The sequence below is a fragment of the Rhinatrema bivittatum genome, chromosome 15, assembly GCF_901001135.1.
Source record: "Rhinatrema bivittatum chromosome 15, aRhiBiv1.1, whole genome shotgun sequence".
In the NCBI taxonomy this organism is placed as follows: domain Eukaryota; kingdom Metazoa; phylum Chordata; class Amphibia; order Gymnophiona; family Rhinatrematidae; genus Rhinatrema; species Rhinatrema bivittatum.
This window is the reverse complement of record NC_042629.1, coordinates 20,599,795-20,623,604: the sequence shown is the minus strand read 5'-3', so window position 1 is coordinate 20,623,604 and position 23,810 is coordinate 20,599,795. Positions and strand designations below refer to the sequence as shown.

The 23,810-nt window shown below is 42.4% G+C and overlaps 1 long non-coding RNA gene across 1 annotated transcript in view; it reads right to left on the bottom strand.

The window, feature by feature from the left end:
• LOC115077057 overlaps positions 1–23,810 on the bottom strand; it is a 167,539-nt gene that overhangs the window by 58,646 nt on the left and 85,083 nt on the right. Inside the window, exon 2 of the long non-coding RNA XR_003852946.1 lies at positions 21,704–21,888. This is a non-coding gene — a long non-coding RNA (uncharacterized LOC115077057). The remainder of the gene's footprint in view (positions 1–21,703; positions 21,889–23,810) is intronic.

Genomic DNA, 23,810 nt, shown 5'->3' with positions numbered 1-23,810 from the left:
TCTCATGATCTTAAAGACTTCTATCATATCCCCCCTCAGCCATCTCTTCTTCAAGCTGAACAGGCCTAACCTCTTCAGCCTTTCCTTGGTTGCCCTTCTCTGTACCTTCTCCATTGCAACTATATCTTTTTTGAGATGCGGCGACCAGAATTATAAACAGTATTCAAGGTGTGGTCTCACCATGGAGCGATACAGAGGCATTATGACATTTTCCGTTTTATTGACCATTCCCTTCCTAATAATTCCTAACATTCTATTTGCTTTTTTGACTGCTGCAGCACACTGAGCCGAAGATTTTAAAGTATTATCCACTATGATGCCTAGATCTTTTTCCTGGTTGATAGTTCCTAATATGGAGCCTAACATCATGTAACTACAGCAAGGGTTCTTTTTCCCTATATGCAACACACATTCTCATTAGCAAAGAATTCATGTAGTCTTTCTGCAATGGCTTTATCTTTCCTAAGAGCCCCTTTAACCCCTTGGTCATCTAACAGTCCCACTGATTCCCTCGAGGGTTTCTTGCTTTGGATATATATAAAAAAGTTTTTATTATGAGTTTTTGCCTCTATGGCCATTTCAAATTCTCTCTTAGCCTGCCTTATCAATGTTTTACCCTTAACTTGACAATGCTTATGCTTTCCTGTTTTTTTCAGATGGATCCTTTTTCCAATTTTTGAAGGTTGTTCTTTTGGCTAAAATAGCCTCTTTCACCTCACTTTTTAACCATGCTGGTAATCGTTTTGCCTGCCTTCCACCTTTCTTAATGCGTGGAATACGTGTGGACTAAGATTTTATTTTTAAACAATGTCCACATCTATTGTACATTTTTAACCTTTGCATCTGCACCTTTCATTTTTTTTTCTATTTTCCTCATTTTTTCAACATTTCCCTTTTAAAAATTTAGTGTTAGAGCTGTATATTTATATAATGTCCCGTTCCAGTCATTAGTTCAAATTTGATCATGTTATGATCAATATTGCGAAGTGGCCCCACCACTGTTACTTCTCTCACGAAATCCTATGTTTCACTAAGAATTAAATCTAAAGGGGGCAAACCTGTGGTGAAGGAGGTTGGGTGTTCGAAGCCGGCCGAGGACCTTTTCCTGCAGCTTGAGGTCCACTGAGATCGGACTGAGAATATCCGGTGAGGAGGAGGGGCGCGACGTCACTTCCGCCCCCACCGTGTTTCTGCCCATAAAATCCGGCGCATAGCGGAAAGAGACGGGGCAAACCTGTGGTGAAGGAGGTCGGGTGTTTGAAGCCGGCCGAGGACCTTTTCCTGCCGCTTGAGGTCCACTGAGATCGGACTGAGAATATCCGGTGAGGAGGAGGGGCGTGACGTCACTTCCGCCCCCACCGTGTTTCTGCCCATAAAATCCGGCGCATAGCGGCGCGCGGCTTGGAAGAGAAATTGATCCAACGCTGGGTTTATTTTTATTTTTCTTTCCCCTGGACAAAGACAAGAGCCTCCTCGAAAGCAGCTGCCCTCATTGAGAGCCCATTGGAATAATTAGAAAGTTTGTCGGTAAGCGGACCCTTATTTTCTTTGTTTGAGACTGTTTCCCCTTTAATATTTATGCCGCATACGAAGAGAAAGGGGAAGGTGAGGGAGGGTACCTCGACTCCATCTTTACCTTCTCCTGTTCAAACAAAGATTAAAGAATTCTTTGCCACGGTAGGGGATTCCCCTGGACAGTCGGCTGGGACTTTGGTTTTGGAGCAAAGCCTTAATCCCCTCGACGAAATATCTTTGAGTCCTGGGGCTCCTGAGACTCCCTCACCACCTGTCCACAAAAATTCAGCTGATTCTACATCTCCCATTTGACCTGAGATGTCATCAATGGGAGAAGTGTTCGAGGCAGAAATAGTTGATGGGAAAAATGGACTGAGTCAGGGCGAGAAAGTTTTGATCGCCTTGAAGGAGAAGAACATTGGGATATTAAGTGGGACTGGCAAAAGAAAGCCAACTACCACAGAGGGAGAAGGCACATTGGAAAAGGGTTGGGTGGGAGATATTTCCTTAGGATCAAAGTTCAAAATACCTGAGATTAAATTGTCTGAGAAACCAGAAGTAGTAACTTTAGATGCTATATGGAGTGTTGTATCGGCAATAGAAAAAACAATGATTTCCTTGACTCAAGCCTTTCAAGGCTTTCAAGAACAAAATGCAATTGTTAACCTGGTAGTATTGTCCAATTCCAAAAAACTACAAAATCTGGATTCTCAAGTAGCCCAGATAAGTGAAGTTCAGTCAAATTTGATTCAGGGAGAATCTAGAATAGATAAGAAGATAGTCTATAGAATTTATGCTATATCCTTATTAGATTATCCTTATCTAACAATCCTTATCTAACAATCTAAGAATAATAAATTTCCCCAAGTGCAAATTTGTTTCCTCTAAGGAACAATTAAATAATTATTTTCGAGAATTGCTAACTCTCTCCTCAATTAATATGCCCAATATAATTAAAGCATATTTTGTGCCAGATAATTCTAAGAAATATGTGGGGGAAGATATTCCTAAAAATGATCCATCAGTAGTATCCTCGTTAGATGATCTTACGGGATTTTTAGAAACTTCCCAGGAAAAACAGATAGCGAGAAGGGGTATATTATTAGTTACTTTTGCCTCTTCTGTCGAGAGAGATAACATATTAAGAATTTTCCTTAGAAATAGGAATAAACAGTACTTGGGTGAAAAGATCTGGATATACCCTGATGTAGTTAGGACAACGCAATTGCGTCGTAAAAAGTTTTTGAATATGTGTCCAAGAGTTCGTGCCTTGGGCGCGCAGATATTGATTAAATTTCCTTGTAAATGTGTTATGTCAATAGATAAAGAACGTTATGTATTTTTTGAACCAGATCTGTTAGAAAAATTTTTGGTTTCAAGAGAACAGCAACCTAATTCTGAAGTGAACTCAGTAGGTAAATAAGTATACCCTATCACTTTCTAAATATCGAAACAGAAAAGTTGAATTTATTGAAGTTATGTATGCTCTATTTTCTTACAATGGTCTCTCAATATTTCATGGTAATAAGGATATAGCATAAATGAAAAATGTTATGTATAATAAATGTTAAAATAACATAATATAATATGAATGCTATTCCTTATGATAAGGTATGTAAATCCTTATTTATGTTTATTTGGAAAATTAATAAAGAATAAATATTAAAAAAAAAAAAAAAAGAATTAAATCTAAAATAGCAACTTTGCTCATTGGTTCCTGAACCAATTGCTCCATGAAGCAGTCATTTAACCATCCAGGAATTTTATGTCCTGATGTAAAATTTACCCAGTCAATGCTGGAGTAATTGAAATCTCCCATTATTACTGCACTGTCAAATTGGTTAGCTTCCTTCCCTGATTCCTCTTAGCATTTCATCATCTGTCTGATCATTTTGGCCAGGTGGATGGTAATATACACCTGTCACTATACTCTTACCCAACACAAATGGGATTTCTACCCATATAGATTCTACTGAGCATTTAGTCTCTTATATGATCTTTATCCTGTTGGACTCTATAACCTCCCAGACATAAAGTGCTGCACCCTCACCAAGTTGATCCTCCCTATCATTGTGATATAATTTGTACCCTGATATAGCACTATCCCTTTGATTATCTTCCTTTCACCAGGTTTCTGAGAGGCCAATTATGCATATTTCTTCATTCTCTGCTATACATTCTAACTCTCCCATCTTACTTCTTTGACTTCTGCATTGGCATACAGACATTTCAAAGTGTGTTTTTTATTTGTTTTAACAACCTGCTTTTCAGTTGATATGGATACATTGGAATTCCTTAGTCAGGTGATTCTTTACTTATAGGCACATGGACTACTTTTGCTTTTACTGGAACCTCTCTGTTGGGATGCCGTAACTCTCATTAGTAACCTTCAAAGATACATTCCTCCGAACCATGCACTGCTGAGTGGCTGTTGGCTTTCCTCCTTGTTTAAGTTTAAATCTGCTCTATCTCCTTTTTAAAAGTTAGCGTCAGCAGCCTGGTTCCACTCTGGGTAAGGTGGAGCCTGTCCTTTCAGAAAAGTCTCCCCCCTTCCCCAAAAGATTGCCCAGTTCCTTACAAAACTGAATCCCTCTTCCCTGCACCATCATCTCATCCACCCATTGAGACTCCAGAGCTCTGCCTGCCTCTGGGGATCTGCACATGGAACAGGGAGCATTTCAGAGAATGCCACCCTGGAGGTTCTGGATTTCAGCTTTCTACCTAAAATCCTAAATTTGGCTTCCAGAACCTCCCTCCCACATTTTCCTATGTCGTTGCTGCCCACATGTACCACAACAGCTGGCTCCTCCCCAGGACTGTCTATAATCCTATCTAGGTGATGTGTGAGGTCCGACAGCTTCACAGCACGCAGACAAGTTACTAGGCGTTCCTCACATTCACTACCCACCCAGCTATCTACATTTCTAATAATTGAATCACCAACTATGATGGCCGACCTAACCCTTCCCTCCTGGGCAGTAGCCCTGGGAGACTTGTCCTCAGTGCGAGAGAACAACGCATCACCTGGAGAGGAGGTCCTTGGTTACAGGATCACTTCTTGTTACACCAGGGTGATGCTCTCCAACCGGGAGAACTTTCTGATCCAAGGCAGCACAGGGGCTGCCAGACTGGATTTGGGACTTGGCTACTATGTCCTTGATGTATCTCTCTGTCTGCATCTCTCTGTCTGCCTCAGCTCCTCCAGGTCTGCCACTGTAGCCTCCAGAGATCAGACACTTGAGGTCCTTTCGGGTATATTTATTAGCAAAATGTGGGGCTGCACATTTGTTGCATAGGTGGCTATATTGCCATCCTGTTGTGGTGCATAACCCCCTATTAAATCTCCATCAGACATAAGTGGAAATGTTGGCTCACTTAATACTCCCACTCCCTCCTGAATTCCAAAAGGATCTTGAATTTGCTTTTGTGTCATATGCCCGGGCTGTGATCTTGATTAGCCACAGTCCTACATCATATGTACCCCAAGTTACAGAACTCTTGCCCGCTATCTTTTCCTGAAATGCCTCATTGTAGTTAAGACACGTGAACCTGCTGTACTCCTTGTAGGAGCCCAAGATAGAATCCAAATAACCCAACAAGGGTTGTATCAAGGTGAGGTCCACACAGGTAACCACTGAGGCCATTCAGGCAAAGGCTCATACCCAGTTAACAATTTCCCTCATGGAGGCCTGCTTGCTTCCACTTCACGCTTCCTTTCCCTCCGCGTTTGACCCTTTTTTCTATACCTTTTCATCAGCCTAAAGATATCAATATAGTTTTGATGCTTAATGCACTGACAGATCGATCTAGGAATGAATTCCCACAACTCGTGTTTGACTCCTGAGCTTCCAGAGGGTCTCCATGTTAAGGAGCTGTCGATCACTGTGACCACCAAGGAAGATCAAGAAACGGCCATCTTTAAATACGGTGGCGGCCATCTTTAAAGATGGCGCCGGCCAGCCAGTGCTCCTACCATGTGACAGGGGCCGGCCAATGGCACAGATACCCTGTCATATGGTAAGAGCAAAGGGCCATCGGCGCCATCTTTATGAGTGGCAGCCGATGGCTTGAGAACGGGAGATCGCTCCTGGGACCACTACTAGACCACCAGGTAATTTTAAAATGTTTTTGGGGGATCGGGAGGGTGGGGGAAGCTAAGGGGTCATTTTTAAAGGGTCGGGTGGGTTTTTTTTTTTTATCGGGCCATCGGCGCCATTTTTGAGTGGCAGCCAAAATGGCGCCGATGGACCGAGAGCGGGAGATCGGTCCCCACGCCCCCACTGGACCACCAGGTACTCGTAAAAAGTTTTGGGGGGGTTCGGGAGGGTGGGGGAAGGTAAGGGATTCATTTTATAGGGTCGGGGTGGGTTTAGGGGTTGTTTTGGTGTGCCAGTTTTCCCCGCCCTCCCCCTCCCCCGATTTACAATTTTTCACGATAAATCGGGGAAATTTCTATTGTATCGCGACTCTTAACGATTTTTGACGATTTAAAAAATATCTGACGATTTTTTTAAATCGTCAAAAAATGATTCACATCCCTAGTCTGTACTAAACAGAAGGTGAGTACAGATAGCACAAATACATTTACTAGGTCTATACAAAAGTCCCACCACTTTCTAGAAAATTAGATTTTTTTTTCAACTTCACTTCACTCTCGTAATCATGAGGCTTCTGACCACTGCTTCAGAAGCAAAAATGTGTATCAGAGTGACAACTCTTGTATCATGCAATGCAACTGGCTTTCTACAGTTCTTGCCTGACCCACCCCCACTCCCTCGCTGTTTCAGGCTTCTCATTGCTTTGAGAATCAAAACTATAACATTTGAAAATAACCACTTTGTCTTATAAATATCCTGGTGGGTCAAAAGGTTTAGCTTCGGCTTGAACCCTCGTGGATTACTACTGTTTACACTAATTATAATGTATATTGGGCTGATATAATCACTAATTTCAATAATGCATTTAATCAAGGGTTCTAGAAAATATCAGAAATGGGGTGAATGCATGCTTTTAATAGTTCATTCACTAAGGCAGTGTGAACTTGCGTACCAAGGGAAAATCTGCTGCAAAGACAAGTGGGTTGGCTATTTTTTAGTCAGAGAGTAATCTGGTTCTCATCAGAACATATGAGTTGTCCATGATGATATCATTCTTATAGAAGTATTCTGTCTAAAGAATAAAAGTGTGTTATAACACAGCATTTCAGACCCTGATGGAATAGAGATAGCAGCAGCCAGAGGCTGATCCACAGTTGAGTTTTTTTGGGTAGGCCTTTTCTTTTTTTCTGTGCCAATAAGCAGGTTGTCATTGATTGCTTATGCAAGCATTTGAATACTGATTTTGCTTCACAGTGTTGCAGAATTTTGAGGCGAGCAGGGGAACATAGATGATTTATTATCCTTACCACTGTAAATTCACCCTTAATGTCTGGTCTCCTCTAGATCATCAACTGATAATTCATTCCCCAATGGAAATTTGCCCAGGCAGATTTTCCTGAAGATTGAAATCTGATCGATTCAGTGAATGACTGACAGAAGGATGAGCTAGAATAATGATGCTCCTCAGTTTGACTATGGCTTAGCACAGATAGTAAGGCAAGTTCAAAAACATAAGTCGTGCTTTCCATAACCATCTCTGCACTGACATTTCCCCCAATAGCACCCACATGATTCATCTATATGAAAATGAGGACATAAACACTGACGAGAAGGGATGTGCCTAAGATAATATTCTTTGAATATTCCTTGGCAAATCCTGATTCTTCTCTCCTTTCTCTTGGGGATGGGATCTCATCATTGACTGAATTCTCTCACAGCATGCAAATAAAATTGTCGTGCAGGTGAGAGGAATTAGTTTGTCTTTATTTGCTGTCAGCAGTTTTGTAGATTCGGGTAGTTACATGCCATGTTCCGGATGAATGAAGCTGAGAGGGATTAATAGCAGCAGCAGGCTGCCACATCCATTCTTCTCCTGCTCTAGGACAAGAAATATATATTGGTGTTGCTCCATCCTTTTTATGTTTTTTTCCAATTATGCAGCCAGTTTCTTCCAAGTATCTGAGTAAAACGTGCAGATTTCTTCCAACACAGGTCACATCCAAAGGAGGGACCAGTGTGGCCTATGAGAACTTTCAAGGCAATGACATATATGTTATTATCTTAGATTATTCATACGCTGGTCCAATAAGGTTATCACACAGGTACAGGTTCACTCATCTTTAGGCTGTTCTTCTTTTTAACAATCATGTCTTATATTTATTTTTCAGTGGGAGCTGAGAGAATCATGCATTCTAACGGGTAAAGGACACCCCCCTTGGATATGGCCTTTAAGTGAACAGGTCACTCAGCAAACTCTCAGATTAGAAAGCTGAAAAATAACAATGCAGTGTTTTAAAGCTGCATCTGACAAGTCTGCTATCATTTCTATAAGATTTCCTTTGTGGCTTTTTGGAGTGCTAAAAATATATATATAAATTTTGTTGCATGTCATGAAGTTATTGGTTTTTAGGCCCAGTAGAATTCAACAAATTAACACTTTCTCTCACCTCCTAGACACATTCTTTCCCTGTTTAGCTCCCAAGAGAAGTGTTCACAAACCAAAATAATTTCTACTTGACACCAAATTGTACTTAAAATGTTAGTTCATAACCTGCAATAAAAGCAGGATTCTTGCTAGCTGAATATTAGGTCATAATAAAATATTTATCTGCTCAAACAAAAACATACAAAGGAAAGAACCTAAATAGCAGTGGTAGCAGTCAAAAATTCAATAGCCTTTGGGACCAGAAAATGTAGTTACAAATCACCATTATGGAAGGAAACCAGACAAGATAAGCTAACAAAAAATGCATAGGAAGTATACTACAAAATAACATACTGTGAAACAAAAAAGAAAGAAGTATTCTCAAAGAAAATGCTATTGGAAAAACTATTTGTTATACATAGCATCACATTGTTTTTGTAGATACAGTGATGACTAAGTAAAGCCATGTAAAGAAAAGTTTGTCTGTTTAGCTTATCAATGCTATATAAAAACACTGGAAAATTTCTAGATGAGACTGAACTGTAGCTATTAAATTCAAGGCTTTGTGGTTAGGGAGCTAAAGAAAGCAGCTCCAAGACACAGTAGCAAATTTCAAAAATCAACAACTACAAATTTTACATTTCATTATAGATATTCTTTGCAATATCCGGGACCATGCTAACTAGGGGTGTGAATCGTGTGATCGATCGTCTTAACGATAGATTTTGGCGGGGGGAGGGGGGGGGGAGGGAAATCTGATTGTCGTGTTTTGTTTTGTTTTTTTAATTGTTAAAAATCGTAAATCGGGGGAGGGCAGGAAAACCAGCACACCAAAAAAAACCCTAAAACCCACCCCGAACCTTTAAAACAAATCCTCCCCCAAATGTTTTAAATTACCTGGGGTCCAGTGGCGGGTCCCGGCGCGATCTCCCGCTCTCTGGCCTCGGCTGCGTTAAGAGAAATGGCGCCGGTATGTCATAGAGGCCGAAGGCCCCTGTGACATTGTGAGGGCAAAGGTAGTGCTGGCGCCATTTTGAATACTGGCAATGCGGCCCGAGTGCAGGAGGTCGCTCCCGGACCCCCGCTGGACTTTTGGCAAGTCTTGTGGGGGTCAGGAGGCCCCCCCAAGCTGGCCAAAAGTCCCTGGGGGTCCAGCGGGGGTCCGGGAATGATCTCCTGCACTCGGGCCGTATTGCCAATATTCAAAATGGCGCCGGTGCTACCTTTGCCCTGTCACATGGTAAGGGCAAAGGGCCATGGGCGCTATTTTTTTTAGCGCAGCTGATGGCCTGGAAACGGGAGATCGCTGCCCGCGGCCCCCCTGGACCACAGGTATGTGTAAAAAGTTTTTTGGGGGTTCGGGAGAGTGGGGGAGGCTAAGGAGGTAATTTTAAAGGGTCGGGTGGGGTTTTTTTTTTTATCGGCGCGGGCCTCGATAAAAAAAATTAGTGATGTGAATTGGAATCGGAACCGATCCCAATTCACATCTCTAACGATCAGATTTCCCCCCCCCCCCTCCCAGCCGAACCCGATCGTTAAAATGATCGGGCACACGACTCACATCCCTAGTGTTTGTATCAATCTAAGTGGTTTAAAAACATCTCGTTGTGGCGACAGTACATCGATGATGTTCTTTGTATTTGGACAGCTTCCAAAGAAGATCTGATTGACTTTTTACAGTGGTTGAATGAGAAAAATTCGCATCTTCAGTTTACAGCTCAGTACCATCAGCGCACTCTGGCATTTTTGGATATTTTGATTCAACGAGAAGGTTGTAAGATTACAACTATGTTGTTTAGAAAAGAAACAGATCGTAATCATTTTCTTCGGTATTCAGGTTATCCTAAAAAGTTGAAAGATGGACTTCTTATCTCCCAATTTTTGAGGTTGAGAAGGATATGTTCGAGCAAAGAGGAAATTCAGAAACAAGCAGTGGAGCTATGTGAACATTTTTCTCAAAAAGGGTACCCTAAATCTGTGATAAAAAAATCATTTAAACGTGCCTTATTGGCGAATAGGGATTTATTACTGCAATAATAAGAAACCCTATACTCAAATTTTGACGTGTGTTAAGATATTCTGCTCACAGTAATGAGGTGGTCAATATTGCGAAATCTCACTGGCAGGTGTTAACTCTGCATAGAGTATTTCAGATTGTTCCCAGATTTGCATTCTCACGGGCACAAAATATCAGAGATCTGGTGGTTAGATCTGCATTCGACTCCATACGAGATAATTTGAAGACAGGAGGTCACCAAATATGTGGGAAATGTGAGATGTGCGCACGGGCCCTAACGGGCAATCAATGGCAATCTCCCAATTCAGACACTGTGGTTGATCTGGTGGCATTAACTACCTGTGAGTCTAAATGTGTGGTATATGTGATACAATGCCCCTGTGATATGATCTATGTGGGGCGTACTAAGAGAAAAATTCACACCAGATTGATTGAGCACAGAAGTTGCATCAAGACCTCCAAACTTACAGCTCCCCTTGTTCAGCATTATTTGCAGGCTAAACACACTTATTCTGATTTGCAATGGTCCATCTTAGAGAAATTACAGAAGGGCACCCATGGAGGGGATATCCAAGCTCGTCTTAACAGACGTGAACATTTTTGGATTTTCAAACTCCATTCCGTGTGTCCTCAAAGTTTGAATGAAAAAATAAACTGGTATTCGTTGATTTAGAATTCATACATTTTTTTGAATTAAGCTGCGATTCCCCCTTTTTTGGTGAAAAGAAGATATAGTTGAGAACCACTTCATGAAATAAGGAAGTAGCATCTCACGCCATGGTGTAGTGAAACGGACCTAGTTGTAACCTGCCTTTTGTATTCATAAAGTTTCTTGAGATTATGAATGATTTAAAGAAGATCTTTCTCTTCCTTCTACATCGCATATATAAGGTATGCATTGTGCAATATATTCTTATTTGAGTAGCAATGAATGAGTTTTTTGGTGTTGTGATCATGACCTGGTTGGTGACTGGATGTGACGTATGCACTTCCAGTTTTAGGATAAAAGGCCCTGAAGGTTCACCATGTTTTTATGAAGTTGCGGAACTGAATTCAGACCGCGAGAAGAAGATGCCAATTTAGCCATGGAATGGAATTTATGCTGATAGAACGGTGAAAATTTGAGTCACTTTAAGAAATGGAGTATAGCTTTTGAAGAGTGTTTCCCCTGAAGCAGGACCGGGTGGTCCGAAACACGATCGTGTCGGGACTGTTTTTGAAGAAGTTCAGATGAGTATTGCTCCGTTGGGTTACTGACTCTTTTGTGATAATTTTCACTATGATCTGCAATGGTAAGCTCGTTTTGTGATTAATATCAGCTTTTTATGAAGACTTTAAGATAGATATCAGAAAATATAAAAAAACATAAAAAAATTTAAAGTTAATAAAAATAAAGCAAAGGGACCTATGACCAAATCATGAGTTTGATTGATAGACAAACTCATTGAGTGTGGGTCCTACAAACAATATGTGTGGGTCCTACAAACAATGTGTGTGGGTGATCTCACAAATGGCTATACCATAAAAGAGAAAATTTGACCAGTGAAACCTATTTTGATTTGTGAGAGTGTTTGCACTTTTAAGGGTTTCTGGAATACATTGTGTATATTGGGCTAGTTTTTTGTGATGTAGATATCGCAGCTACAGGGGGTGGCAGGCTAGGTGCTACTGGCACCTCCACAGGGACTTCTGGGGGCTCAGTACCCGGCACCAATATCGGTGGGGATCACCTTGGTTTTTTGGGTGGAGAGGGTGTTAGAGGCACCTCTACCTGTGTCTTCTTTGCAAGCAGCTGATGCGGGGTCAGTGCCAGCACCGGGAGTCGACTTGCGTTGGTGCCGGTGTCTGTGCTTCCCTCGGTGCTCGGTCCGGTCTTTCCCCAGCACTGAGGTAGATGGTGTGGATGCCTTAGATGGTGATGGACGGTCACCGCTGCCCTGGTGCTCCCCAGTGAGGTTTGATGACTAATTTCTTCTATTGTCCTACCGGTGACGATTGGGTGGATGTCGAAGTCAACTTGATTTTCAACAGAGTCTACATCTTGTTGAGGCGAGCCTGCCTACCCTTCGGAGTCATCTGGGCACAACTTGGGCAGCGAGACACGTCATGTGATGAGCCGAGGCACAACACACAGACATCATGTGGGTCGGTAATTGGCATGGTTTGGGGGCACTCTGCACATTTTTGGAAACCTGTTGCCAAATTGGCAGTGGTTGAGGCCCAAAAACAGTCAATGGCCTGTGGACACCAAAAAAGGTGGGAGCGGGAACCGACTGAGAATAGTGAACTTACTCACCGAACGATGGAAAAACGGTATCACAATGGGAGACCCCTATGAGGGAATCTTTTTTGAAGAAAATATTAACTTTTTCCGAGAGGAAAATTATATGAGAAATTCTCACAGAGCTCCTAACTGCGAGGCAAACTGCAGCACGGAAAAAAAAGAGACTGAAGGGAGACCCCTGTGGCTGCAGGGATCTTGGCATGCTGGGCATGCTCAGTGTGCCAGTCAAAGGTTCTAGAAACTTTGACATAAAGGTTTTCCGTGATAGGGCTCCGTGCGGTGTCATCACCCATATGTGAGGACTACCATCCTGCTTGTCCTGGGAGAACATTGGCAGCATCACTCCCAGACTCAGCATGGGAAGATAAACTTTATGTCCCATCAGGGTCCACAACAGCAGGAATTGGCAATGTATCATTCTGATCTGGGTGAAAGAGGAAACAGCTTCCCACTGGGCCAGAAGGAAGAGGAGAGTAGCCTCCTATCAGGCCCAATAAAAGAGAAGTCAACCAACTCGACACACCTGTTGAGAACCACTGCACTAGAGACTAGATTATAGGCATGTACAAATCATCCTTCCATTCAGTTGCAGCAATGAGAATATTAACTTTAGCTAGCCCCAATTCTGTGCAAGCTATGATGCCACCTTGTGAACACTGGATGAAATAACTACTTGGACAACAACCGGTCATTCGCAGGGGCAACTCCTCCTAGAAGAGAAAAGAAATCTGATGCACAAGAGCGACTATTGCTGTAGACCAGTGGTTCTCAACCCAGTCCTGGGGACCCCCCCAGCCAGTCGGGTTTTCATGATATCCACAATGAATATGCATGAGAGAAAATTTGCATGTTATGGAGGCAGTGTATGCAAATTTTCTCTCATACATATTCATTGTGGATATCATGAAAACCCGACTGGCTGGGGGGGTCCCCAGGACAGGGTTGAGAACCACTGCTGTAGACCGTCACAAATTAACCTTTTAAGGATGCTCTGGTATTGGAAAATGCTGACATGCAAATGCTGGAGTGCAGAAGACATCAGGAGTGAGCATCCCTTATACCCAGCTACTCAGATCATCGAACCAATATGACGCAAGTGTGCTGAGCAAGGTATCAGACTGCAAATGCATGACTAGCCAAACCAAGAAGATGACAGAGGATTTATAATCCTGCATTTAACTTATCAAAGTGGCAATATTACCTGCCATACCTCTGACCATGGCCCCAGATCCTTAAAAGGGGGGCCCACCTGCTGATGATGAGGAATTAGAACCTTTGCTGGGTGGCCATTCTTCTGACCCATTGTTGTGTCCGTCGCTGTCCGACATCTCTGCTCCGCCCACCTTACCTCGTTGGCGACTCCCTTCGGGGTTGATGGAAGGCTAGCTGCTGCAGCGTCTCCAGGCCGTCCTCCTCCGGCGTTCCTGGACCGGCTCAACGCTGCAAGCCGCCATGTTGACCAGATGCCTAAGGGCGCGCGCGCTGCCCGACTGATGTAACAGTGTTGGCGCGTACCTCAGGGGCGTCCCCTGAGATGACGTCACCAGCTCCAGGTATTTAAGGTCTCAGTTTTCGCTAACAAGACGAGTTAGCAAGGGATTGGTTACCTAGCTTCCTCCTGGTCGCTGCGGATGGGATTCGCTCTCCGCAACCCTAGCTACTCTGCCTCCTCGGACTTCTCTAGAGGTACCCGTTCCTCAGGGGCCTCGCTTTCTCTTTTTCTTTGCAGGTCACAGTCCAGAACCGGTACTTGCTCCTCGAGGGCCCACGTCCCGGACTTGCTCCTGAATACCACTTCTGCTAAGAAGTCATCACTGCTTACAACATTGTGCATTTCCATCTATCAGAGCTTTCCCTGGGTCCAGGTACTCGTTCCTCGAGGGCCTAATGTATACCATCTCCTGGGCTGCCTTAAGAGACTATTATGTGAGTGTTACCATTAAGGACTTGTTCCAGAACTCTGCATATACTGTCTAATCACTTAGTTTCTCTACAGCTCAGCCACCCTGGGATCGCTGTTCCAATACCTGAGGGACTACAGCCCAGCCGGGCGTTTCCAGCTCACTACTGCCACCTCTGGTGGTTTACCATATTGTCTAATAAAAGAACTAGTGTGTGTCAGTCTCCTACACTAAGCCTGACCAGTGGTCCCTCTTGGGATTTCCCCCGAGGGCGTGGTCACCCGCCACTGGTCCAAGGATCCACCCACAGCTACTCTAAATAACTACAGATTGGTAATACCAGCCTTAACTACAGAGCTTTGACAACAGATTGCTATCTCCTCACGGAGATCATAGCAGATTCACATCAGATTGCTAACTCCGCACGGAGAACACATCACCCATCCCGCGAGATTAATTGAAGAAACCTGTTGAACAAATCACTGGAAGCTAATGATAGCCCTTTGTGTATTGAGTCCTGGATACATGCCATGACCTCTCCATGAAACTGAAAAAAACAAAATAATAACAGAAGTCAAGCAGCATGGGATCAACATCGAAGATCTGGTCACAGTGAAGCGTATTTAAGAAGACGTTAACAAAAAGCCGATAATCCGGAGGAAAATGGACTAAAATGATGACAATAAGCAAGAACATCCATACTGACAGCTTAGATGTGTAAATATCTTGCTCAACGCCAAGAACCTGCCATGTGCTCTCTCAAAGGCAATGCGAAAGGAGCCCACTACCAAAAGAAAGCCAAGATAGAGAAACAGTGTCTGGGTGCTATAAGAGACTAGGAGAACAAGGTAACTGGACAGCTTTAACAATATGGCCCAATTGCACTGTCAAAAGCGGCTAAGCCACAGCTGTGCCCACTGTAGTAATGTTTTCTTGCACATCTCCTGTAGGCTCAAGGTAATTCTAAGGGGACATGATTAAGAAGTATTGTCAAGCACAGAATGTAATCATTATATCATCAGTACTCCAAAGGAATATTAACAAGGATATTGGCTAGCAGGAAAAAGCTGCCATCAACTGGATGCTCATGCCACCCCCCAGCATGGTAACCTGCAAGACTGTAGGACAAGCAAAATCCTTAAACGAAGCATGTTCAAGAAGCCTAGTCTAACTTAAAGAAGGCTGCTCACCCTGAAAATGTTGCTAGCCGTCATTTTTTGTTATGGGTTCTGCAGCAGCTCAGTTTTGAATGTAATTCTTATTACCTTTAACCTAAGGCTTGGAAGGTAACCTGCACAAGGTGGAAGTTGATACCCTTCACAGAAGCATGAGTGTAACCTGCACAGAGCGGCAGTTACTACCATAAGAAATTGATGGGCAGACTGGATGGACCATCCAGTCCCTCTTGACTGTTATTACTATCCCAACCTCACTATCCATGGCAGCAGACACCATAATGACAAGCAAATACTATGACTGCTTCCTGGGCTGACCCCTTCACTATAGTGCTCCTGGCTGAATAGTCCTTTGCCCCAGTGCAGAAATGTGACTGAGGTCATACTTTTTCCCCAACGATCACATACACCGAAACAAAAAGGCATCCCAACCATGTGGTAGCACCCAAACCTGGCAGCCATGCACATCCGACAAATCTTTTGAATTGCATCACGGTGTGGGATGGGAGCTGTGTCTGTCAGAGTGGGAGTGTTGTGGTGAGCTGATATGGTAATGAGCTGAAAATATGCCGCTTCAAAGAACCATCTTAAAAATCATACACTCTACTCAGATTAGTTAAAACACAAGAAGATTGTGACAAATTGCAGGAGCACCCCTTGAGACTGGAAGACTGGGCATTCAGATGGCAGATAAAATTCAGTCTGCACAAGTGCTAGGTAAAGCACATAGAGAAGACAACATATGCTGCAGTCACACAATGTCAGGCTCCACACTAGGAGACAACCCCCAAAAAAGATCCAGGAGACATAGTGGAGCAAATATCTAAATAGTCAGCTTGTTGTGTCACAGTGATCAAAAGCAAATGGAATGGTGAACAAAATGGAGAACATCACAATGCATCTGCATGCTGAGATAGGCACCCAGAGTAAAGAGGCTAGTGCTGCTCAGCATGGATATGCTGGGGTATGTGTGGCATGTGAATTTTGAATAATGCAAGGACTAGCGTACCCTCCCTGAAGGTAGTAAGTAATACAGTCGAAACACCAAACTTAACTCTATACTACTAACTTCAGGTTGTAATAGGCAGCACTGAAGAGCAGACAAATGTAACAGAAAATAAATTTTCTTATCTTCACCCTTTTGCACTACTGGAGGGCACATGTGATGCCCGAAGATATCATGCAGTGTGGGTAAACAGCACTGATATTTTGATGAGAATGTCACATAGCCTAAAGAAATATTTTGTAGTCTATTTCTTCTTTGCCATTCCCTGCACTCCTGACTGCCACTGGCCTACATAATCCAAAGGTGTAGCCTGCTGCACACCCCTAGGATTCTAGATGAGGTCAAAACATTAACAGGAGTGCTTAAAACATAAGAAGTCGCCATATGGATCAGAGAGAGGGTCCTCCAAGCCCTGCCCCCAACAATGCCACCCTGCCCCTACAATGGCCGATCCAGGCCACAAGCACCTGGCAAGCACCCAAACCTCAAATTAATCCCATACAGCCAATGTCAGCAATAGCAGAATTTTTTTTGTTTATTATTTAAACTTACCTCCCTGTGCGTGCAAAATCCTGTGCATGGCGATGACTACTACTATTTGTCAATAAGACTGCTAACCGGGGGCGGGTATGCTGTATGTGGTTTGTTTTTTGGGGTTAATTTGCATTCATGGTCCGCAAAGTGGCCCATGCCCATGTGCCCCTTTCTTGTTGCTGGAGATGCCATGTGGCTTGGAATTGTAAATGCTCTCCCCAAAAACCTACGCCCCAGAGCACTCCATGCATAGCTGTCAGCAAAGAGGAGCTGCCCGAGCCAACCCACAAAATGCTAGCCAATCACCCTGCTGTGACTGCGGGCCCTCTGCTTGAAGAGGCTGCGGGAGGGGGCAAGGTTAACCCTCCATATGACTGCTCCAATCATTGAGTGTGCAATGCCTGAATAAAAAAAAAAATACTCACAACCAGCAGACGAATCCCCTCCACAGCTATTTGTACTCTGCTCGGGACCCAATTTATCTCTGGCAGTGCTATCCCAGGGAAAACCAAATGCTCTCTAGGAAATCACAGCCAGGCCTATATGTTCCTTTGGTCAGCCTGGAAACCGAAGGCACATGTAACACTGCAATAGGGTCTTACAGCCTTGCCCCAATGACTAAGCATGAAAAAGGCCGATGGTTGATAAACAATCCTACACATGGGAGTTCCATCCCATGAAAGGAGCCCTGGGCTGCAGCTAACCCCTCATCTCGCTTTGATTTATTTAATTTTTTTTCTTTTAATTTACTTATAGCAGAGTCTCAGCAGACCTGCAACAATGTGGCCCCTACTTCCGCAGGGTCCCCCTTGGCACTGACTGGTTTTGCAAACTCCAGTAACCGGCACATGATAGCTGCCCTACTAATCTGCAGGCATAGAAACATAGAAATGACGGCAGAAGAAGACCAAACGGCCCATCCAGTCTGCCCAGCAAGCTACGCACAACACTGCCAGCTCAGTTGAGGCCCAATCAGAACTCCACACCCATCCATGTCCTGCTTCGCATAAAGGTGCTGGCACTGGCGAGGGAAGGTGTGCTGCCTCGCACATGCCAGCCATCTCCAGGCTTGTAGGGATGCCTTTTCTCTCTAGCACAGCAAAGAGTTTGCACCAACAGCAGAAAAGAGGAAAACCAGCAGCGGTAGGCAGCGCATAAGCCAGAGCCCAAGGCAGGCCACAAAGATGGGAAGCAGAGGAAGCATGACCCCACCCCCAAAACCGATTGACTGCTGATGAGGAGGGAGCAAAATTGCTCAAACCACTGGCCAAGGTCGGCTGCACCAACCGCATGAGCCCCCAAGTCCCCAGCTGAAGCACTGCCAACCATACCCTGCTAGTTTGCGGCGGGAGCATTTATTTTTAATTATTTTAAATGTACTGCTGAAGCCTTACCCTCTGAATCCTCAAACCACCAAAAGGACATAGCTGCATAATCCTCAAACCACCAAAAGGACATAGCTGCATAATCACCACAGCTGACACAACAGCGGCAAAACTACTCTGTTCCCGCCAGCAAAAGAAAATGCTGCAAGTCATTACCTGAAAAACCACCGAAAGAAGAGGCTGGGGGACGAGCCAGCCCATTTTTAAATTCTGTTTGCTGGGCCAACCCCCCCAGCCTCTGCCCCCCTCCCTTGCCCCAGAGGCGAAGCTGGTTGTGGCCTCCCCCTCCTTAGTTGAGGGCGGGTCAGCTCCTCAACCTTCACATGGGTCTCCAAAGTATTAACACGATTTACCACTGGATTAATTCTAGCGGAAATGTTAATGTTTAGAGTCTGGATTGCTTCCCAAATCACTTCTAGAGTAAATTCAAGCAGTATTACATTCTCAGAAGTCGGTATCTCTAATAAAGGAGCAAGAGTATCTCCAGTATGCTGCTGGGCCTCACTTCCAGCATTTCCCCCTGCTGCACCGAGATGGTCTGTCGGTATTGGGGCGATTCCATCAGGCGCCGCGGTCTCAGAATAAGGACTGACACACCCAGTATCATCAGCTGGCATCTTGCCTTGACACAGTTCAAGTGACCTCTCCTCCGCAGGGTTAACTGGGGCCATCCATTTCTCCAGAGACAGAGATGTAAATGGCTCTGGGAGAAGGTCAAGTTCTTCTTCTATCTGGCCCAACTCCAACAAGCTTTCTTTTGGAGTAATGATCCTCTGCAACAAGTGAGCATCCATCGGACCGACCACTGGGGTTAAAGGAGAATCAGCTGAAACACCCTGCACTCTAGCCCACTGTTTGCAGTCGGAATGAGGCATTTTAAGATTATAGAAATGAGCAAGGTAAGATTAAGCTCAAGCATGCATTGTCAGTGCAGCCATCTTGGATCCCAAGCACTAATGTGGATACAATTTTAAAAGGAATTTCTATGGTAGTAACACTTAAAATGCAACTTGAAACCTGAGACAAGGTCTCCTATCATTTGTTATAGAAAAAGAGTCAATGCCAATTTATCCTGACATAGATTCTTTTTTAAATGTAAATAGAGGAAGCTCAATAGCATATGTGTTTGGAATGTCAAATGGGTCTTTTCTATAAGAATGTTGAAAAGAATGCAGCTATTACATTGGTCTGGCAGACAAGGTGCTTTGGATAGTGCATTTTGGGTATTTATGTTTCATTTCATTTCGTATCTAGGAAGAGTTTGGCAACTGCATTTGGAACTCAGATAAAAATACTCACAAGGTCAGACTAAGGAGGGACTTGTAATTTTAAAATGCTTTACAGCATCCTTGATCTGCCTGATTGTATAGATGTTCTGCCCTTTCATTTCAGACTATCTAATGGCTGACACAAGTCAAGAGTTGCAATGTTGTAGTTGTATTTCCAAGTATAGGAATGCCTGATAAATACGGACACTTAGTTAATTTATGGGTGGATAAGCTAGCAAAAGACCTTGATATAGCTGATACATGCATGACCAAGGTCAAAAATCATAACAGACTTTTGCATTTGGAGCTTAAATAATAACTCATAATCAGTACAGATAGGGAAGAAAATTGAGGTCAAACGCTTAGCAAGGTATGCGTAATAAGTGAGGGTATTAATTCAAACTGACAAGTAAATATTTCAGTGAATAACAAAGTCTGAATGTAATCTTTAGTTCTATTATATGAATACATGTAAAAAAAAACAAACATTAGCATGAACTATGGATGCTATATCTGCAGAAAGAATGCTCATCTGAATTGCAGAAAGTGATGTAATATAATCCTTTTGCCTGCATGTTAATCTAGCCTTATAACTATTGTAGCTTCACTCCCTCTCCCACCCAAAAAAAAATATATTTTCTAATGCTAAAACAAACAAAAGAAATCCTGTAATGCTTCTTGGTGAAATTTTTCTTAAGGAGAGGTAGTGTAACAAATTGACTCAATTCACATACAGTATCATTTATGTTAGTGATACAGTAAAGAATAAGATTCATTTTGGGCCCTGTTACTTCTAAGGAATCCCCCACTGATGTACAGTAGGAGAAACCCACATTGAAATCATACACGCTTATCCAGCATTAGATTAAAAAAGAATGTATACAAGCTTTACTTTCGCTTATTTTTTTTCCAAGTAGCTTGAACTTACAATAAAAGAAAGAGAGAAATTTAAACCTGGCCTTTTCTTCTGTGAGCAGAATGCAGAATTTTCTGGAATTTGCTCATCTTCTAGGCTCATTGTTTAGAACTAGTTTTCAGTTTTACATGGGAGAAAATAGTCTCTGACAAACTGAAATCAAAACCTCAGCAGAAAGCACACTCTGTTTTGTGCTTAAAAGAGAGTTTAAAAAGAAGTAATGCCCCCTTTGAGAAATTTTGCTGTGGCATTTACTGCATGTGTAATTGTGGTATATTGTACTTCCGGGATTTTTAACAGGATAATGTGAAGTAAATTGTGTAATATCATGTAATACCCATGTGAATAGTCTGTGTGTATAATATAAGTTTGGAAGTGCTTGATTTTTTTAATGTAATCTGAACTTTTATTATCATGGAAAGTATTAAAAGATCTTTAATTGCAATCATTAAGTCTTTTACAACCAGAATTCCATTTACTGTACTATTATTTTATTTGTTTGTTTTTGCCTGGAGCTATTTGCTAATAGCTTATGGGACTTGATATTATTAAGTCACTGAAGTGATTTAGACTTGAGCATTTTACATCAATGATCACAGCCTATCAAGGCTACACAGCACAATACTATCAGTATTATTACCTCAGAGATTCTAATGGGTCCAGTGCACAACTCCCTTGATTTGGGGATTCAGCTGCATGAAATGTATTTTCATGTTAATTATGTTCAGTCTAGTAATAAAAAATTAGTGATGAATATAACAGCACTGACTAGTGCCCTGACTTTGGGAAACTAAGTAAGGGGCGACTTGTATGGCTTGGCAGATGCTACTATTATGGGGGAGACCTGTATGGCACAGCTGATGCTACCAAAAGCTTGCTGGGAAGAATGTATGGGTTTGGTCCTTTTCTGCCATCATTTTCTATGTTTCTATACACAAAGTTCAGAGATGTACACTCCTATCTGTCTTTGAGCACTATAGAAAGCATGAACCCTGGGGGGGGGGGGGGGGGGGCAAGATGGCTGCCGCATAGAGACACACAGGCTACTCAGCTCCGAGGAGCCTTGTGAAAATAAAGCTTTGCTTAAGCGAATTTTCCTTGGATTTTTTTTTTTTTTTTGCTTTGTGAATTACAAAATGCCACATACAAAACGTAAAGCAAAGCTAAGAGAAAATATTACCTCAATGCGCTCGGGCTCGACGAGGCAGCCAAGGATTGAGGAAGCCTTCGGAAGACCCTTTACACCTTGAACTGGAAACGGGAGCCGCAGGCGAGTCCAGCAGAGAGCAGCTGCTGGCGACTATGGCTGAGGAAACATCCCTGAGTCCCGGAGCACCAACTAAGCCAACGCCACCGAGGGGACCCCTAGAAGGAGAAGGGGAAACCCAAATTAGCCTGCTGATGGAACAACATCCCCCGAGGACACGGTGTGAATTCGAATGCTTCGGCGAGCCAATTACAACATGGCTCCAGGGACCGACATGAGGAGGAAAAGCAAGGGGATGGCGTGAGGAGACCTCTCGAGGTAGGAGATAAGGAGCCAGAAATACAGGTTCAGCTTCCTTCTTCATTGGAAATGCCAGTTAAGATAACATTAGAGGAAGTTTGGAAAGTTTTAATAACGCTGAATAAAGCTGCAATGGATTTGACTGCACTAGTGAAAGGAAACCAAAGTAAAGCACAATGTCAAGAGAAAATTATTACTGAGTTAGATCTTAAAGTTAAAATGACTGAGTTAGAGGTGAAAGAAGTCAAAGAGGTTCAATGTAACCTGATAAAATCAGATATGGTATTGTCAAAGAAGATTGACTATTTTGAGAATGAACTGAGGAAAACAAATTTAAGAATTCTCAATTTTCCTCGGACAAGATGGTTGCCAGCTAAAGATCTTTTCAAGAGTTACCTAATAAATATATTAGGTTACTTAGAAACATCTTTACCTTTGATCTCAAAAATAATCTATCTTCCCTCTAAACAAAAAAAAAAAAGATCAGGAGGAAAAGTCGTCTGATAATTTGTCGGACATAATAGAGAAATCTTTTGAAACTATGATTGAGGATCGTGCTACGCTCTTAGTAACATTTGTGCAGCAAGTAGAAAGAGATAAAATCCTTCAACTATACTTTCATAAACAACAACTGTTTTATGGAAAACAAATTAGGATGTTTCCTGATATTACAAGAAAGACACAGGAAAAAAGGAAAGCTTTCCTCCTGATGAAAAATGAAGTAATAGCTAGAGGGGCTAAGTTTTATCATAGATTCCCTAGCAGATGTATAATTGTATATCAAAATAATAGATATATTTTCATGGAAGAGGAACAGCTGAGACAGTATCTGGACTCCCACTCCTGAATAATCCCGAGATGGAGTTGGTCATATAAAATAAAGGGTGTAATAACTATTTATTTATTTATTTATTTAAAACTTTTATATACCGGTTTACATTGTAACTGAAAGATTGAAAATACAATTAACAGGGAGGGGGAAAGGAGGGAGTAAATACATAGTGCAGTAAGATGAAGGAAAGGGAACATCAACTTTGAGAGGTAGACAGGAAAATTAATTACAAAGGGCTATATACAGTATTTACAGGAGGCTATTAACAGAGTACAATTTGAGAGTCGCTTATGTGACATAAGGAAAAACTGCAGTTTTTCCTTATGTAAGATATGTATAATCTGCTTAATGTTTGCCCCCCGAGATTTCCTATAATATTCAGATAGAATATTTTTCTTTGATTGTAGATTTGGCATTTTAAAGCATTGCGAAATATGTAAATTTTCTTTTCTGATTTTTCCATATGCATTGGTTCAATGTAATATTTTTTGAAATCAATAAAAATAAAATTTGAAAAAAAAGAAAGCATGAACCCTGTCCCAACCACAGAGAACAATTAACCATCACCAAACTTTCTTACTGGGCATCACTGGATCTATGCTGGGAGGTTGTATAATCCATGGTGATTTTGGATTCCAGAGCATCTTCATCAAACTATTCTACTACATAACTCTTTGATGTATAATATATTATTAACACAATAGCACACACATTCCAGGACTATGTAAGGCTTTTTGTACCATGGGGATTTTACAATGGTTCAAATACAATACAGGGACAGGTGAATCTGTTCCAATCTAGTTCAAATCTCATTTGAGATAGTCCATTATTTATGTTTATGTTTATTAGGATTTATGTACCGCTTACACACAGGAAACTAGGTGATGTACATTACACTCATTATAAAATACATACTAACATAAATAATTCAAATGTACTCAAAATCAG